General features: G+C 43.0%; 1 protein-coding gene across 1 annotated transcript in view; it reads left to right on the forward strand.

Moving 5' to 3' along the window:
* The window catches only part of CEP85L (centrosomal protein 85 like), a gene marked incomplete at its 5' end in the record, with an annotated part of 176,194 nt that overhangs the window by 103,692 nt on the left and 66,178 nt on the right, over positions 1–6,324 (forward strand). The window lies entirely within an intron of this gene.

Genomic DNA, 6,324 nt, shown 5'->3' on the forward strand with positions numbered 1-6,324 from the left:
ATAAAGTCCTGACTTTATTGTGAGAAAACATGAAAGTTTTTTATTATAAATAATAGATAGTTTTTCTGAAGTAAATTTTCTAATTATACTTAAAAAGGATAGCTCTAAATCCCAAACTTAAATAATTGTGATCCTGAAAGGCTGAAATCGGGTATTTGGTGATACGAAGTATCAAACTGAATTTAGATCTGAGGCTGTAGTTCAGACCCATCCCTAAGCAGAAGGGCTGATTCCAGTGAAAGCCTGAGATTAGTGTTTTCTGTCTTTACATGCAACTGCCTCCTAATGAAAGTTGTTATCACACAATGGAATATAAAAACTATGCCATCTGTAGTATAGTGAATCCTGGGCCTGATTGTAGTGCTAACTGTCTTATTGCCAGAGTGAAATTAAGGAGAATTTCTTTTACTTTACCAAAAGAGAATGTTTGGCGCTCTATTATTGTGGTTTTTATTCCAAGTCATTTGGGATAAAATGTGGATCTGCATACCTTTATGTCACTTTTTTTTTTGACCTTATCATCAGCTGAAATGGTTTCTATCAAAGTAGAAAACTAGTAAGAGCTGTTTATATTGAATAAGACTGACTCTTGACCCAGGCTTCTGGCGCAGGCTGGCTATTTTGCCAAAAAACGTGCGTGTCTGCAGAATTATACCCTCCACATTCTTTCCTATGTTTAGTTTACAGTTGAGTCTCCTATTACACAACAGATGTCATGTTACAAAATAGAGCCTTTCGAGTAGGGTCACTGGCAGCCCCAGCAGCTCCTTATGCACTTCTGGAATGGACACCAGTGGCTTCAGCAGGCTGTCCTTTACCTGTCCACCAGCAAGGGAGGTCAGGGCCTAATCCACCCGGCAAGCAGGATGGTGGTCTTCCATCTGCAACCCCTTCTGTGCCTGTTCTTTGCTGGTGAACGCATACCCTGGAAACAGTGGGCCTTTGCTTTCCTGTCAGGGGGGTGGGGTGCAGGGATGAGTGTGATTTAACAAAAAAATGCTGCTCCTAGATTTAAGAAACTGATAATGAACCTCTGGACCTGCAGGTTGTAGACATGCTTACAGAAGTATATTGCTGTTGAATCCAAACTGCTAGAAGTTCCAGAGTGAATAGTTCAGCATGGCGCCTTTACAGCTGATATATGTGGTTTCTGCACATCTGGGAATCTATATGGTCTCCCTGCATGATTAATGGTTTCATTTACGAATCAAAGACATGGGAAGAATTTTGTGCAGACTAAAAAAGGCCAAAGGTGCAGAATCTCCAGGGTTCTGTACAAAACTTGATTCACTGCTGCTGCTTCTCAAAACATGAAGGATTCTGAATCTTCTTCTTATCCATTGGAAATTCCTTAACAGTAAGGGTGCAGCAGAACAGTTAAGTATTACAAAGAATCGTGTTAAAAATATTTTTCTGAAAAGCTGCAGTACTTTTCCTAAGATCCATGTCTTTCTACAGAATGAAGTATCCTCCAAACATACTGATATTTCAGTTGCGTGCATAGAATTGTATGAAACTAATTTTGCCAGATTGAACTTGACTCCCCATTAAACTGTAATTTTTCAATAAAAGTCTACCATTTCTTGATCTAAAGTCATCCTCCCCAGATTCCAGATTTCAAACAGAAGAGTTTTTCATACTTGAGGAAATGGTATCTGCCGAATATTGCCAGTGGTGTTACAGTATTTACTAACTAGCTAACCTGAATATCCATTGTCCATTTGATGGTAACCAAGCTGTAGTGTAGCCCAATGCAAATGGCAGTGGATTGAGATTCCAGTGATCTTGCTTAGATAGCTTCTATTCTCACTTCTGGTACTTGTTGTTTTATTATAGCTGGATGAATTATTTTCTGTGCGTGAGTGCTTTATGGCAAACTTCTTTGGGGGCTGGTTTCACAGAACTTCTGGTGTATGGCAGAATTGGTGGACTTTCCCTTTCATCAGTAGCACAGTAGTTGAAGGGCACCTGGGTGCCCTCTCTTCTCAGTCTCTCCTGTTGAAATTCTTCCTTTTTTGTATAAATGAACATTCACTGGTTCAGGGACAGAAATTATACATCAAACAGTATAAGTGATTAGAAACTGGTTCAAATCTGCAACGCAACAGAAGTTTAGTGCACATTACTTTCAAAATGGCTGAAACTGGTTTAAGGTAAACCTGGATGGGTATATGATCAGACTTAACTGATCTAGGTTAAATTGGTTTATTGAACTTTTGCCCCAGGTCCCCTCCTGATTCAAGTTAACTCACAATCCTCCAGCATCCCCAGGATACATTGCACCTCCCTCACAACCCTCCCCCCCACCCCCCCCACACACACACAGGGGGCCGGGGGGGGGGGAGGCTAGCCTTGGCCCAACCTGTTTGTTTCAGTTGAGCAGGGAGGCAAGCTGTAGTGCCCCCCGACTTCTGGCCTGGGCCACTGCAGGCATGTGGCTGCATTTCTAGAATCAAAAGTGAATGTCTCTTTCACTTGCTGATTGGTTCAATCTATGCAGCTTAGACTAACCTTCAAAGATTGAATCAATTCAACCTAGGGCTTTTTGGCCATCTGTACTTTAGCCCAGGTGTCCCACCAGGCTTTTTTAACAATATTAAAGTATTTTGCACAAAGTAGAACAGTTCCAGCAGGATTGAGGGGTACCCACTTTGGGATACCATACAGCCAGGTGCTTAAGACGTTGATCTGTAAAGTGGGAGAAATGGATTCAGATCACTTTAAGCAGAAGAGGGACTTGATCTTGTCCTCCAACATCCTGGGCTTGTGCTCTGCTTGTTGCACTACCCCCTCTCTCTTCTTTTACTTCCTATTTTTTAAATGTCTGTATGAAATACTCTGCATTGTCATAGAATATTTTATTTAACCCTGTAGTATCTTCTGTTTTACTTGTACCAAATTGGGAAAATACAATCTTATTTGCACTGCACTGTGCTTAACCCATAGGCAAATCACTCTTTATCATTTTCTGCCTCAAGTGTCCTGCTGTGCAAAATGGGTATAGTGGAATAATATGCCTGGTTTCTTTCTGAGTTCTTTGAGGTTTACAAATGAGAAGCATCGTAAAATATCTAGGTACTAAATATTCTGTGATCTTGTTGGTCCGTATGGAAGTTGGAAAGATTAGACTCTGTTTATACTAAGAAGCCCTCAAGGCCTGACCTTGGTAATATCTGGTTTGACCTTTTTGCCTCTAATTTGTCTTGAAAGGATGGAAAATGCTTTCAGTAACTGACAGGATTGCCCTCAGACCCATGTATGAAACTCTTGGTTTTTCAGAGACAAGTGTGTCTCAAGTACATCTCATAATGTCAAGTGGAAGAGGTTTGCCATCTGGAACAAAGCCAGCCAGCTAAAACCGTTCACTTATTCCATGCACAGAATATTTGACTACCTTCCACACTAGTTCTATACTAATTCTGTGTGTGGCATGCAGCAGTTTGGGAGGAAGGGTAGAAAGCAGAGCAGCAGAGGGCAAGGATCTAAGCAGCAAACCAGGCAGGGAGCAGAGGGAAGGAATCAGAAAGCAGAGTATTAGGTCAGGCTGTGAACAAAACGCAGAGCAGCAGATCAGGTAGGGGAAAGGGATTAAAGGGTGCGGTATTAAATTGTGGCATGCGTGCTAAAAGGTTGTCCCATGCTGCATTCCACTGTACAGAAATGGAATAGTCAGAGAATTCCTGCTAAAATTTTAATAGTGAACTCATGCGCTAAACTGTTTGGTTTATCATGTGAAAACCAGATTATTCTTCTCCTTGATAATCCCTGCATAAAAGACAGAAAACAATTTGAGCTCCCACTCAGCCTTTTTCTTCAGTTGAAGTTGCAGGGTTTATATTTGTAGGCTAGATACACAGTCAAAAAGTCTGAGGCTGATTCAATTCAGTCTTTGTAGGTTAGTCTAAACTGCACAGATCAAATTGAAACAGAAGTGTACAGACCTTTGATTCAGGAAATGCAGCCACATGCCTATAGTGGCTCAGGCCAGAAGATGGGGGGGCGCTAGAGCATGGCTCTCCGGCTGTGTTCACTACTTCTTCCTGCTGCCCCTGAGGTTTTTGGGATTTACAGTCCAGAATTACAGCAGCAGGAGGTTGCTCATCACTTCTTCTTCCTGCTTCCAGGTGCCCCTGGGATTTGTAGCCCACAGTTGCAGCCAGCAGTAAGTTTGAGCAGGGGCAGTGGTGACACGTAGGAGGTGCATGGGGGTACATGTGCACCACCTGAGAGTGCTGGTGAACCCCCCATCAGCCAGCGTTCCCGGGCGGGGGGGGCAGGTGAGAGCGCTGGTGCCCCCTCTAAGATCACCAGCAGGGGAGTATGGGCTGTTCTGGAAGTGTCGGTGCTCTCCTGGAAGTGTCATCCGGGTGCCTGGAACTGCCAGCAGTGCGCCGCTGCCACTTGCGGGTCAGTGGAATCGGCTGTGGGGGGAAACCCCCTCTCCCCCCGATTGATGACTGGCCGCTGGGGGGGCAAGTGCCCCCTGACTCGAGGCATCAGTTGCCCATGAGCGGGGGAGGGGTGTTTAGCCTCCCCCTTCCCCTCGGCCCCAGACCTTGACTGGGGTTTGCCTGGTGGGGCAGTTCTCCCCCCACCCCACAGACTGGGCTGCATCTCCAGCTGGGCTTGCCCCTTCCCCACCCCCTTGTCAGCCAGGCCTCACTGCTCTAGCCAGAGAGCAGAGGGGTGGGGCCAGCCCTGCACTCTGGAGCAAACAGCACAGACCAGCCCAAGGTGGCAAAGCATGCTGGGATGCTGGGGGACTGTGTTTTAACTTGAACCAGGAAGGGGTCTGGGACAGAAGTTTCATAAACCTGTTCGATCCAAATCTGTTAAGTCTGATACTACATTTGACCAGGTTTATCTTAAAATAGTTTCAGCCATTTTGAAACTGGCTTATGTACACTGAACTTTTGTTCTGCTACAGGTTTAAACCAGTTTCTGATCACTTAAACTGGTTTATGTGCAACTTCTGTCCCTAGCCATAGAGAAATACAAAAGGTATCTTCATTATGTTCCACAGGCTCTTTGAAAATTTTGGCCTATATATAATATGAAGGCACAGACCAAGAGGTCCTGTGTTTTTCCCACAGCTTTGCCTCATTAAATTCACATGAAACTTGTTTCTGCTTTTTTCTTTCTTTTGACTAAAGTCTGTTGTTGTTAATTCACAAGAGATTGGAGAGCATGCTGTGCAGCACTTGTACTGACAGCATGTGGGTAAGGGAAGGACAAATTTGTAAAACGAGTCACAGCTGCAAGACTTCTAGGACGACAGTTTGGCTGGATTCCATCTTTTCTTGCCTGTTAAGATGAAGTCTTGGCTACCATCTTCAATGGTGGATTTATTTGGTTATTTGAGTGTATTTTGAACTCGTTTTTTTACAAGTAACGATTTTTGAGGGTATGTATTTGATGCATCCTTTTTTTCCATTTAATTTCAAAATACTGAATCTGTTGAAGTGGTCAGTTGCTGACATGCATAACTGGTTTCTTCTTACACTACTGATTTTGTGGTATTTTTGAGAGAGAGAATCCATTCAGCTCAATGACACAAGGCTGCCCATTAAAACTTCCAGGTCTGCAGTTTCAAATATCAAAAACTTTTTGCCAAATATTTATAATAGCATTGTAGTTCATATTTAAAAACTAATATAGACCTATTTCATCACCTTTTCTTCTAATGTGGCAAAAGTGTTTTTGTGTAATTTCCAAATGAATCAGTATTGTGAATGTGTGTAAACTAACACAGGCTACTGTTTTGTGGCAATAGTTTTTAGGTAATTTTTGTCTGAGCCCATACATCTTTGATAATAGAATCTGCTGTGCTGTCCGTATTGATATCTGTCTCTTTCTTTTTCTCTCATTTTTTTTCCTTTCTAGTCTCTGCAGGTTTTTGCCATACCCGAAGTTGTCTGTTCTCATCAGCCTCTTTGTAGAAGTGTAGTTGATAAAATGATTCAAACATGAGCAGTTATGTTGACAGCTGTAGTGCCATCTCTGCTTTATTTTTGCATAGATGACTTGCAGAATTCAGGGATACTAATACACCACTTTTTTTCTTGAAAACTTTTTTCCCTTCTTTCTCCGGATCCAGGCATTTTGGGTGCAGACAGAAGTTTAAGTTTGTGCTATTGGCCCCCTGAAAGTGCTCTACAGCCATGCCATGACACACATGTATGGCTGCAGAGCGCTTTTAAAGTGGCTGATTGTGTGACAAATTAACCCTCATCAAATGAGACATCCGATGAAGGCCCTCCACTTCGAAGTATCTTAGGGAACCTGTGTTCTCTAAGGTTAATTTGGGGTGTGATCGGGATGGTC

Source organism: Alligator sinensis, unplaced genomic scaffold, assembly GCF_000455745.1.
Source record: "Alligator sinensis unplaced genomic scaffold, ASM45574v1 scaffold1343_1, whole genome shotgun sequence".
In the NCBI taxonomy this organism is placed as follows: domain Eukaryota; kingdom Metazoa; phylum Chordata; order Crocodylia; family Alligatoridae; genus Alligator; species Alligator sinensis.